General features: G+C 46.8%; 1 long non-coding RNA gene across 1 annotated transcript in view; it reads right to left on the minus strand.

Annotated features, from left to right (window-relative positions):
* LOC120240876 overlaps positions 1-13,136 on the minus strand; it is a 117,322-nt gene that overhangs the window by 13,574 nt on the left and 90,612 nt on the right. The window contains exons 3-5 of the long non-coding RNA XR_005530759.1: positions 8,104-8,373; positions 2,546-2,666; positions 793-885 (exon numbers count right to left, since the gene is read on the minus strand). This is a non-coding gene — a long non-coding RNA (uncharacterized LOC120240876). The remainder of the gene's footprint in view (positions 1-792; positions 886-2,545; positions 2,667-8,103; positions 8,374-13,136) is intronic.

Below are 13,136 nucleotides of genomic sequence, written 5' to 3' on the forward strand. Positions count from 1 at the left end.
AGACAATTCTTTTGAGAATTTTTCTACAACTGCAGGAAAGTGGGATAGTTGCAGGCGGGTGTCCAGAGTCAAGGACAAACTCCAGTGTCTTTTAATACTATTTTCCAAAGACAACACTTGTGGAAAAGAAATGTTAATTTCTGAAGGCTAGAAAAAAATCTATTGATTGATCCATGCTGACTATTTAATTATGTAAGGGTCTAGAGTAATGAGACACTTCCTTGGATGTGACACACTGGACTGCCCATGGTGACAGAGACCAAAGAGGCCATGTTAAAAGTGTCCCATGCTGAGGTCGGCTCAACACCAATTATCTACAATATTCCCAGAGAGGAAGGTAGGAACCTACTTTTTTTTTAATGGAGCAAACATATAGGACAAGGAAAATATCAAAATTAAAATTCTGGATACCTTATCAAGTCATTGTTGAAAGAGAAACATTCTCCCTGGCAATCTCCAGTGCTAAATTAGACAAAGTTTGGTGTCCCTGAATTTACAAACTTCCTTTAAATTTACATCCATTAACTCATTTAAGCCACACAACAGTCCACGATGTAAGCACCTACTGCCCCTTGAGTACTGCTGTGTAACAAACATCTCCAAATGTAGGGAAATGACAACAACGATTTTATTAGGCAAACAACATCTATGGGTCAGGATATACATGGGGCACCATGTGGGAAGGCTCTTCTCTGCCCCATGATGTCTGGGATTTCCCTTGGGAAGATTCAAACAGCTAGGGGCAAAAGGCTGGGGGGCTGCCTGCTATTATCTGCAGGCTCATTTACTCACATGTCTGGCTCCTGGGCTGAGATGGCTTGAAGGCTGTTAACCAGAGGCCTCTCCACAATGTCCTTGTCATGGTCATGGTAGTTGCCTCCTCATCTGCAATGTAGAGCCCCGAGAATAAATGTCACAGCAAATGAGACAGAAGCTATGTGGCCTTTTATGACCCGACTGTGGTAGGGTCCCCTCCCTAAGGAAAGAAAAAAAAAAAAAACAACTTCAAGGCAACCTTGCTCTTTGCCTACTTGACAACATCTTTCACGACCTTGTAACATGAGACCATTTAATCAGACTACGTGTTTGTGCATTACCATATATGGGAGACAAAGAAGTAAAAAATATATTTAAAAATCTATGCCACATGGTGTTCAGGGCTCAGTTCCTTGGGGATGAACCCAACTGAGAAGTGCCGGCAGGAATAAAGTTGCTTCCTGGAAAGAAAAGCCTCGGAGTCACCACTCTGTGCAAGAATCCTGCTACATGACCTCAGAAGTCACAGGGTCACTTCTATGGTGCTGTGCTGAGCAAGCAGTCAGTCACAAGGCCACCCAAACCCAAGGAAATGGGACACAGACTCTCAAGGACCTGCAGCCATTTTTCCAAAGCACCACATCTGTTTTGCACAGGGAGGAAAATTAGCACAGGTGGTTATATCACTCACCCAAGGTCACGGAGCTGGTGGTGGAAGTTTAGCTTGGCTTTTTCACAGCCTGACCCCCCTCTATACATACAACCCCTCTGCCTCCCCAACACCTATGCCAACTAGATGGCTTCATTGTCTCTATAGCACCAGTCACCCCGGACAGGACCCAGGAACGCAGAGCCTTGGTCTCGCTCAAGCTCATGTTCTTATCCCCCAGAACGGCACCCAACACACAATGGCTGCTCTGAAAAATTGCCCCATGGCAACAAAATTCTGTTTATTTGGCCACTACCAGATATTTCAAGAAACTCTAACATCCTCAGGAGGTCAGACTTTTAAAATTAAGCTCTGCTCAACTAAAAGCCTTAAACATGGACATTGTAAACCCTTCAAACACCCTTGACTCTCTTTAGAGATTCTTGGGTTTATCTCAAGGAGGCAGTAGGTGGTTTTTGCACTTACAACATTGTTTGAGAGACTGCATATTTAGGGATGTACATTTTAGTGATATAGGAGAATAAAAACCACACACACACACATACAAATAAACCCACTTTTCCTAAATCCACTTCTGTTCTGTCTCTCGCTGCACAGCTCATTTGCTGAGACCTTCCCATCTCTCATCCCTCCTCTGCTTCCAACATGAACCCCCTCTCCCCTACTCAGGCCCTTGGCCCTAGACACCCCCAACTCCTCGGATCCACCCCACACACACTATGCTATCATGTCTCCCTGCACCTCTGTCACTTTTATGGAAATGTGTTTCTGTCCACTTTTATTTCCTGGCTCAAAATAAGCATAGCCTCCTAGAGTGGGCTGAGTGGTACCCCTCCCCCACCAGCAAATGTCCATTCTTAACCCCAGAACTTGTGAATGTTACCTTATACAGTAAAATATTTGCAGATGCAATAAAATTAGGGATTTGGAGACGAAGAGGCTCTCCTGGATTACCTGTGCAAACCTACGAAGCCATGACAAGTAACCTTATTATAAGCGAGAAGCAAAGAGAAACGAGGCAAAGGGAGGAGGGGAGGCCATGTGACCAGAGAGGCAGAGATTGGAGTGATGCAGCCACAGGCAGAAACAAAAACAAAAACAAAAACAAACACCACCTACCAGCAGCCAAACCGGGAGAGGCAAGAAGAATCCACCCCTCCAGCCTCCAGAAGGAGCTCTACGCTGAGGATACATCTATTTCAGCTCCGTGCAACTGATTTCCAACTTCTGGTCCCCACAACTGTGAGAGAGTAAGTTTCTGTTGTTTTAAGCCATCAAGTTTGTGCTCATTTGTTACAACCAGCAAAGGAAACAAACAAGAAAACCTGCCCTGACCCTACCCCACCCACCCCTGCCTTTCCGCCAAGCCTCAGGCAGGTGGTCCCAGCTGCAATCCCTTCTTCCTTCCTGCAGAACTCTCCCACCAGGGGATGCCAATTCCCTGCCCCCAGGGCACCGTAAGTAACATCAGCGTGTGCCGTGGCTGGGGGTATGCGGTACAAACACCAAGAGCACTTGTCCCCGCAAAGCCAAAAGAGTCAGGAACCGCAACAAAAAGATGAGCAAAGACTGTGAAAAGTACTTACTAAAGGGGATGTACGGATGGCCAGGAGGCATAGGAAAAGGTGTTCAAACTCATCAGTAAGCAGAAAAAAATCAAATGAGATGAGACTTCAGTAAAGCTGGGAAACACCAAGAGTTGGTGGGTCTCGGTGGCGTTGGGGAATGACCACACCCCACAAGGGGCAGCGAAATGCTGCAGCTGTTCTGGGGCGGGGGGGGGGAATCAGATACACATGCAACCCTATGACCCAGCCCTCCCTCTCCTGGATGTGTTTCCCCAGAGGATTCCTCCCACCGGTTCGGCAGGGGACATGGCTTGCTCTGATTATCACAGCAGATGGCAGACAATGGAAGCACCCGTGTGGCGGTCATTGGAGGAGAGAGTGGATGTACACAGTGGACACTGACCCCAGCATAGCCAGCAGCAGTGAGCAGCTGTGGTGCGCAAGCGCACGCACACACACACACACACACACGCACGCACATACACAACAATGCACTAGACCTTAAAACCCAAGGCTGAATCCAACAAGTAAGACACAGTATGAGATCTCTGAAATAGCACCATTTATGTAAATTAAACTGTGCGCACACAAAGCGCTATGTATCATACCAGAACACCCACAGACAGAAAGATAAATGTCACATACATGACAATGTTGCCTGTGAGGAAAGGAGGATGGGCATTAAAGGGGAAAAATAAATAAGAAGATAAATAGATGCAAACATAAACGAGCCGGGTTTTGCAGGGACCAGCGGTGTGAGGATGGCCGCGTGCAATTAACTGAGTTTAATTAACTCCGCCAGCTGTATCTGAGGATCAGGTTAAAAGAATAAAATAGCACCTGCTCTTTGGAGATTTGGGGGGAGAACAGGCTACAATTTTTTGCCTCCTCCTATCAGTGCAGCAGAAATGATGCTTTTGGGACTTCAGGGGCTGGGCCCTGGACGGGATTTCCCCTCCCAGAATACTCCCCTCCGAACCCAGCAAGCAGGCGCTGAGATTGAAAGCACAGGCGCCTGGAGAAGCAGGGTGGGGATGCGGGACTGATGGTCCCGGCTGAGCCCCACCTTCAAGGGCACCAGACATGAGCAAGAAGCCATGATGGAAGAGAACCCCCTCCTTCACCCGACCACAGCCCCACCAGTCCCCAACTGCTGGAGTGACCTCCAGAAAGTCTTCCCAACTCAGACCCCACACATGGTGGAGTGAAGACATGCATCTCCCCGTGTCCTGTTCCCATTCTTGATCCATAAAATCTGTGAGCATAAAAAGATGGTTACACTAAGATTAGGGTAACTGGAGACTCAGCTTTCCACAACCAAAACATGCCTTCTCTAAAGGCCAACTACTACTCGGCTCCCACTCTTTTCCCAGTGAAATGGGTGCCTAGGTTAGCTAAATATTCTGGGGTTTTTTCAAAAGAACGGGAATATCTAGATTTTTCTTCTGATTTTTCAATTTTACTTTTTCAAATGTTTTTCTTAAAATACAGCGGAGGCAAACAAATCCCTTCTGCATTTCCCGGTTGGCCCCAAGCACCCATTTGCAAACTTCTGTCTGTCGTTTTCCAAAGGTCTGTGAGCTCATGTGTTTATCTCTTTGTCCCTCACACTTTCACAGCATAAAGATGAGACCCCGAACCAGGGACTCCATCTCCCAGCACTGGCTTCGGCCAGCAGATGTGGATGCCTCGCTGCCCAGCCAGGGTCTCACTGCACTTCCATTACCTGCCAAATGGGGGCACCAATGACTCCCTTAGCTGCTCCGTGAGGGCACCATGAGGCTGGATTCAAAGAAGTGTGTGTATAAAGATCAATTTGTGAAGAATGAGACGGTCAGTACAAGTAAGGGGCTACATGGTGGCCCCCGCAAAAGTTATGTCCATGTCCTAATCCCTACAATGAGCAAATGTGACCTTACTCATAAAGGATCTTTGTAGAGGTGATCTGTTGACAATTGTCCTTACAAAAGACACAGAGAGGGAGACAGACACACACAGAGGAAAAGACTGTGTGAGGATAAAGGTAGAAATTAAAGTGATGCAGCCACAAGCCAAGGAATGACAGGAGCCACCCGAAGTTGGAAGAGACCAGGAATGAAATCTTCCCCTGGAGCCCCTAGAGATTCCCTCTTTTCACCCCAATAATCCCTACAGCTGTGCTCTTCACCCCTTTCTCTGTGCCGCCTTCTCCCCAGTGCATGCACTGCATAGCATAGAACCTGGGGCCCCAGACGAGGCCACCAGATGACACGTGTTTAAGTTCCAGGACCAGGACTTACTAGTTGTGTGATCTGATCTTTCTGGGCCTCCACCCCCTTATCTCTACAATCGGAATTGTTATAAATCTTAAATGAGGTGATTCTTGTTAAGTATCAAACATGGTGCCTGGAACGTAGTAAGCAACTAAAATTCCATGCCACTCTTGTTATTATTTTGCAGAGAAGTCTAAACTACAATTAAGGCGTCTTTATTTTGCTCTCCAGACACCCACAGAGAACTGATGAAGACAATCCATGATGAGATGTGTGAATCACAAAATCCCAGGCTTGGGAAGAACCTCAGAGATAATTTGATCCATCTCATTTTACCAACCACAATAGGACTATATCGTTATGACTGGGGGTGGAAGTCAGAGGGCTCTGTCTGTGTGACTGAAGGATCCAGAAAAAAACAAAAACACACTGCAAACCCCATCTTCACAACTCCCTCGAGGAACGGATGTGCGGCAAGGACTCACAGCCCCAATTTCTAGATGAGGGAACTGAGCCACAGGGTTATGTGACCGACCCAGTGACACAGCCAACAGAGAGGGTCAGCTCCTAGATAACCTCCCCCATGCTGTCAGCAGACAACCTCAAGACCAGGAAGTTGTTTGGGTCACAAAAACTGTTCCTGTGGGAAATGAATGTGAAGGGGTAACGTGAGCTTAGGGGAAATGGAGCAAAGGAGGTCACGTTCAGGTTTTGTTGCTGTTCTTATGAAACCCTGGGCCATGGTGAACACTTGTTTTCCTTCATTCCAGAAAAGTCTTATGATGAGAGCAGGCAGTGAAGCATCAAGGAAGGCAGCATGGCCTCATGGGATGTGGGGATGGTTTGAAATCCAAAGGCCCAATTCTGAGAGCCCAGCCCTGCCTGGCATTAGATGGCAAGACTCACAGATCCTACGCCCCAAGGGCTCCATCCTCAGCTCTAGGACAGGGCAGTGGTAATGCCCCCCTTGTGGCATCTTAGATCAGGATCTTAGAGATGTGTGTGGAATGCCTGACTTATGCTAGGCCCTCTATAACTCTACTGCTATATGGCTGGGGCTGTTGGGGCAACTACAGATATAAGCTCCCCAGGAGGAGGTGAAAGGTGTTTGAAAAGACCAGCTCAAGTGTTAGAGAGGTGGTGCCTACAAGAAATAATAAATCTTCATTGAACGCCTGCTCTGCGCCAAGCACAGGCCAGCACCCTACAGTCATACTCTCATCCCTGTGTCCCCCACCCCGGGCACAGGGCCCAGAAATCATTCAACGAAGTTTGGTGACTTATGTTATGAATTCAGTGGATGAATGAGGGAATGAATGGATGAATGAATGAACAAGCAATGGCATTTAACTCTCACCACCAAATAAATATTATGATTTTTTCCACCTTCTAAATGAAATGAACAGAAGCCTTGAGCAGGGAAGTCACTTCTCCAAAGTCTTATGGTTAATAAGCAGAGGAATCAGGCAATGGGGTAAGGCCTCTTTTGCAAAGTGATTTCAACAGAAACCCAGAAGAGGAGGCTGCAGTGAAGGAAAGAGCACAGGGAAGAGAAGTCCAAGTAGAGGAAACATCCATGCAAAGGCCATAAAATGGGGTAAGAACTGCATGTTGGAGAAGCAGAGAATCCCGGTGTGGTCTGAGCACATGAATCTCGGCCTAAGATGAACTCAGGGAGCAAGGTAGGGGGTTCAGAGCAAATAGGAGATTGTATTCTTCAGTCAAGGTTTTGCATTTTATTCTGGGCATCAGGGTAAGATGTTAAAGCCTTTTCAGCAGAGGAAGGATATGATTCCAATCTCATCTTGGTGCAGTTTAGAGAATGGCCAGGAAGAGGGGACAGAAAGAGAGGACAGGAATAGAATCCAGGAAGCTTTTGCAGCAGAAGCCCAGAGAAGAGCCGAAGTGCTGGTGTCATGTTGAGGTGGATGAAAATGAACAGTCTAGAGAAGTCTTTGGTTAGTAGGCCCAGTAGACCATAGGTTGGCAGAGAGGATTAAGGAAAACTCAAAACAGTCTTCTGCCTGGAGCCATTTCCTAAGACTTCAAAGGCTAGATGAAAATCAGGTGGGGGAAGACCAAGCATGTAGATGGAGCACCGTGAGGCTGAACAACCATGAGACATCCAAGTGCAGATATCAGGCAGATACGTGAGGGCTGGGTAGAGATCTGCCTTCAAAAGTCCTTCCTTTATACATTGTGGGGTTGTATAAAGTCACACTGGCTTGGAGTGGAGAGTGGGAAAGTTAAATATAGCGTGAGAAATGCACCAAGCCCTGAGGAATATTTAGAGCCTGAGAGGAGGAGGAGGCGGAGGAAAAAGAAAAGAAAATGTGATTAACAACCAAGGATGAAAACCAGGAGGATTGAGGATGCTTCAGGAGACAAAAATGGGCATTGACTCAAAGTAAACAGAAGTCTAAAATTAGGGCAGATCCACTGCTTTAACTGCCTTGTGTTCATATGGGAATCTGCAGGCCACATAAGGGAAGTGGCTTGCCCAAGATCACACAAACCAGATAACCTCAGAAGAACTTTCTAATAATGAGAACGACTACCCAGTGGTGACATAGTCTCTCTTCTCATGTAGCGGACTCTCTGCTGTGGACAGATGTGAAGGGAAGCTAGATGTCAAGGGCAGCTGTGTATAGTGGGGATGGAGGTGGGGAGGAAGGTAGAGGAGACTTCTCTCAGCTCTAAGGGCTCAGGTAGAGCCAGGAAAAAACTTTGTATCTCAGGATTCCACGGGCCTCTTTCATTGGCACATGAATGTGAATCAAGATCCACAAATGCGAGTAAGTGACCACATGGGTGAACAATGGAATAGTTGGACAAAAAGCACATTTACAAAAAGCACCTTATAACAGGAGTTTCTTGCTGATGCTCTGTAACGATGCCAGGAAAGCAATCAGACGTATTCACAGGTCTCCATCCGGTCCCCCACTCTGTGGGGGAAGCCTCTGTGTCTGTACCACTACTCAAAAGTATCAAGAGCTTGAAGACGGAGGATTCTGCATCTCCGGTGCTGTGTGAACCCACGATGCAAATTCCAGATGCCAGCCCACCTGGGGTCAGAGGTCGATCCCCTCCCCCCAGGATTCCTGGGCCAGGGTCTCCATGCAGGCACCTGTGGGATAGAGCACAAAGCCCTTTGTCAACTCGATCTTCATAACTTCCCTATGAGGCAGCGAGGTGAGGCAATCTGCCCCCAACGCTCAAAGGGAAGCAGAGAAAGATAAGGCCATTGAGAGAACACTCAGTGGTAAAATAAATAAACCAAAAAAAAAAAAAAAAAAAAAAAACCCAGAACATTGGAGGGAAGGGCTAAGTACCTGTCTCCCTTTTCTTCTCTCTGTCACCACCTCGGCTTTCCTACTGCCTTTCCCTTTTTCTCATTCCCTTCCTCCTCCTTCCTTCCCTCTCTTCTCTTACTCCTACCTGCCCCATGTCATCTGGTCACTGTTTAATCGCAGAGGCTAGGGGTGGGGGGGCTACGGTTTCTGACAAGGGTCATAGGGCCCCTAAAACATAAAAGGAGGTGGAGGTACAGATGAAGATAAAGTTTTCATTGCACAGAGGGCAGAAGCCGAGGGGAATTCCACTCGGGGAGTGACTCTATTTTCTCCCAAATAACAGTACAGGTGAGGAGGAGGTGGGAACTGAGGGCCAGTTACAGGGCTGAATAAGAGACACAGCTGGCCAAGGGCCAACAAGAGGAATGTCAGGGGACCCGGGGCCCCAGCACAGCAGCGATGCTGTGAACCTGTGGTGGCAGCCATCTGCACAGCGGCGTGACCCGCCCCACCAGTGCTCAGGGGCCCAGGGCCAGCAGGGAAGGCTGAAGGACTGCCCAGGTCCGGTGCAGTGGGCAGTGTTCCCGGGCCGGTGAGGTCCGTCCTAATGATGACAATGGTGAGGTTAAGGGAAAGGCGCTGAGTCAGGACCAAAGTCTCCAGCCAATAGTGGGGAAGGGACACTGGCAGCCACAGGATGGGGTGAGCCTCCAAGGAGAAGGCAGCATCATGGGAGGAAGGCGCAACAGAAGTCTAACCGAGCAGTGGGGGCCAGGAGAGGCCGCTCCGGCACTGTGAACCCACCCCATGATCGGAGGTGCGGCGCGGGCAGGAGCACCGCAGAGGGAGCAGGTTCTCGCGAGGAAGCAGGTTCTCGCGAGGGAGCCGGTTCTTGCGAGGAAGCCGGTTCTCGCGAGAAAGCCAGGTCTTCTGAAGGCCGGAGCAACGTTTAGTGAGGAGGGTGAATGCAGAATAGTAAACAGAAGGGAAAGGTTGTGAGAAAGGACAGGAATACAGAATGCACAGAAGACAAAGATGTGTAGAAAACTTCTACTTTGGAATCCTTAATGAGGGATGTATAGATAATATGTGTTTCCTTTTTTTTAATTATTTTTTTTAATGTTTATTTATTTTTGAAAGAGAGACAGAGAGGGGGAGACGGAGGATCCGAAGCAGGCTCTGTGCTGTCAGCAGATTGACCGATGCGAGGCTCGAACTCACAAACTACAAGATCATGACCTGAGCCCAAGTCAGAGGCTTAACGGACTGGCCCACCCGGGTGCCCCAGATATTATGCGTTTCTTTGTCAAATACTATTAATGGAGTGTTCTTGTCAAAAATCAAAAGCATAACCCAAATGTCGATCAAGAAGTTAATGGGTAAACACAATGTGGTATATCCACACGACGAAGTTCTAGTACCTGTTACAAGATGGGTGAACCTTGAAAGCTTCGTGCTAAGTGCAATGAGCCAGACACAGAAGGACAAATATTGTATGGTCCACCTACGTGAGGTCCACTTACCTGCCTGGAATAAGCAAATTTATAGCGACAGGAAGTAATACAGAGGTTACCAGGTGGGGACTGGTGTACCGGGGAAATGCAGAGTTCTATCTGGAATGATGAAGTTCAAGAAATGGAGAGTAGTGATGATTGCACAACATTGTGGATGTACTTAAAGCTACTGAACTGTACATCTTAAATGATTAAAATGGTAAGTTTAATGGGCACCTAGGTGGCTCAGTCAGTTAAGTATCTGACCCTTGATTTTGGCTCAGGTCATGATCTCATGGTTCATGGGATCAAGCCCCCCGTCTGTTCTGTGCTGACCACACAGAGCCTGCTTGGGATTCTCTCTCTCTGCCCCTCCCCTGCTCGTGCTCACTCCCACTCTCTCTCTCAAAATTAATAAACATTTAAGAAATGGTAAGTTTAATGTTATATGTTTTTTACCACAATGAAAAATAATCAAAACCAAATCTGATCATGCCATTGAATGCTATGCCCAAGTTCCAGGAAAACCAGAAGACAAAATCATGTATTAACTGGCGCCACTGAGGTGCTATACAAAAATTCTTAATTTAAGAAACTCAAAAAACAACAAGCAGCCTGGCTCCTAAAAGAACAACAAAAACTCAAGGCAGAAACGGAAAAATAAAGAGAAAACCCATTCACTAAAATAGGCTCAAAAGACATATCCACATGGACTCCTGATTTGAACAAAGTAATTGAGATCATTTGAACACTGACTGGATATTTAATAATACTGAGGAAGTACTATTAATTTATTTTGGCATAAGAATGATCTTGTGAGTAAGTTTTTAAAAGACTCTTTATCTCTTATTTTATTAGGAGCCTTTATCTTAAAGATACATACTGGAATATGGGTGAACTGGCATGGTGTCTAGGTTTTGCTTAAAAACAATTGGAGATCCAATGTCATGGGTGAACACGAGTCTTCACAAATCAAGACTGTCCATGTGTTGTAATTGATAGAGTTACTGGTGGTGACGTTTTCATGCAGGTTCGTTATGCTATTAGTCTCTCTACTTTTGATTTTTTTTTTTATTTATTTCTAGGAGAGAGAGAGAGACAGCGTGAGCAGGGGAGGGTCAGAGAGAGAGGGAGTCACAGACTGAAACAGGCTCCAGGCTCTGAGCTGGCAGTCAGCACAGAGCCCGACGCGGGGCTCGAACCCACGAACCGCGAGATCATGACCTAAGCGAAAGTCGGACGCTTAACCGACTAAGCCACCCAGGCGCCCCAAGTCTCTCTACTTTTGAATAGTTGGGAGTCTTCCATAATACAAAGTCGATGGAAAATGGACTTTGATGGGATAAGACGAGCAAAAAGATATTTTAATGTGCATAAACATAAATCCTACATTTGAACTCAGAACAAGGAGGGGAGAGCAGGTGTCAAGAATTCAGGAAAAAATGGTCTAGGGATGTAGTTGGACCCAAGATCAGTACGAGCCAGGAACAGGAGACATCTGCTATAAAAGTCAATCCCACCTCTGGCCAAGAGTCCCCTCATATGACCTTCTGTGTCTAGGTTTGCGAAGGCATGTGTGGAGTAGTGTGCTCCGCTCTGGACCCCAGAACCTTCAGGGGTAAGGAAGCTATGCACTGCCAAGTTCAAGCTGGAGAAAAGAAGGCTCAGTTAAGGACACATAAGGACACAGTGGTGGAGAGTCCAGAGAGGCAGCTTTTGGCTAAATACAGGGATTTTCTCCACATCAGCAGGTAGCATGAGACATCAAAGAGCTTTCCAACATTTTTGACTCTATCAGGCCCAAGAATAGAGGAGAATAAATACACCCCCCTGAGGAAGCAGCACAGACCAGACATGTCTCAGATATTTGTCTGGTCTTTAAAAATCAGGTGTGGGGGGACCCGGATGGCTCAGTCAGTTAGACATCTGACTCTTGATTTCCACTCAGGTCATGATCTCATGGTTCATGAGATCGAGCCCCACATCTAGCTCTGTGCTACCAGTGTGAAGCCTGCTTAGGATTCTCTCTCTCTCCCTCTCTGTCTGCCCCTCCCCCACTAATGCACATGTTCTCTGTCCTCTGTCTCTCAAAATAAATATACTTTAAAAAATAGATAAATAAAATAAATAAGAATCAGGTGAATTTACGTTCTATGCAACAATACCTGGAGCTGTCAAAGATGATGACCCAGAGATAGAGACTCATCTTGTGGCCTCCCCTACCACTAACACAGTATCCCATATTGGATGTAAAAGGAGATTCACCCCATGGTGAGACGTATGGGGTGTGGCTAGAGCCCCTGCCCCTTCCTAGCCCTGTACCTTTGAGTAAGGGAGTTAACCTCTAGGAGTCTCAGTTACTCAGCTATAAAATGTGACTGTTTATCCTTACCTTACTGAGTTTCATGAAAGGCTGTTACAATCCCAGCTATCATTTATGGCACATTTGCCATGAATCCTGTATAGTCAGCTCTGCGATAATGATTATTTTGAAAACATTCATTTGTTCCGGCACAACCGATGTATGAGGGAGCAATTCGAGCATAATGCCAATTTCATGTTTGCTAATGGGGGACTTCGTCTGTGAGAAACAGTAGATACACCCAGCCAAACCACACTGGGTAGGGGCATACCGAACACACTTCAAATATCTACCGGCTACCTCAGGTGGAAACGCAGGGTGTGTGTTATGAGCCGCACCCATGCACATCTGGTGTAGCAACTTCTCATCTGATTTCACATATACTCCTGTCACGGCTTTACGATGCTTCACAAGCTACAGCCCTTCTGACACCCACAGACGCGAGGAAACTTCAGGTCACTCTGATACTAAAGTGACGTATTTATCACAGTGTTTATGCAGTTCTTGGCCATTTAGTGTGTCAGACTGTGCTACCCTTTTATTAGGCCCCTATCACATGCATATATTCGGGTACGGGTGTGTGGGTCGCTGGTGAAGTCAGTGAGTGTTTTTCCCCTCACCCCATTTTCCCCTAAGCCCTGTGGTTTTATTGTGTGATTTTGCATAGCATGGTGATTTTTAGGAGTGCAAATGTTGTGTTCCAGCAGATCTGGCTGTACTAAGCAATTCACATGCTTTCAAT

The sequence above is a fragment of the Hyaena hyaena genome, unplaced genomic scaffold (assembly GCF_003009895.1).
Source record: "Hyaena hyaena isolate Hyena2069 unplaced genomic scaffold, ASM300989v1 scaffold_268, whole genome shotgun sequence".
Classification (NCBI taxonomy): Eukaryota; Metazoa; Chordata; class Mammalia; order Carnivora; family Hyaenidae; genus Hyaena; species Hyaena hyaena.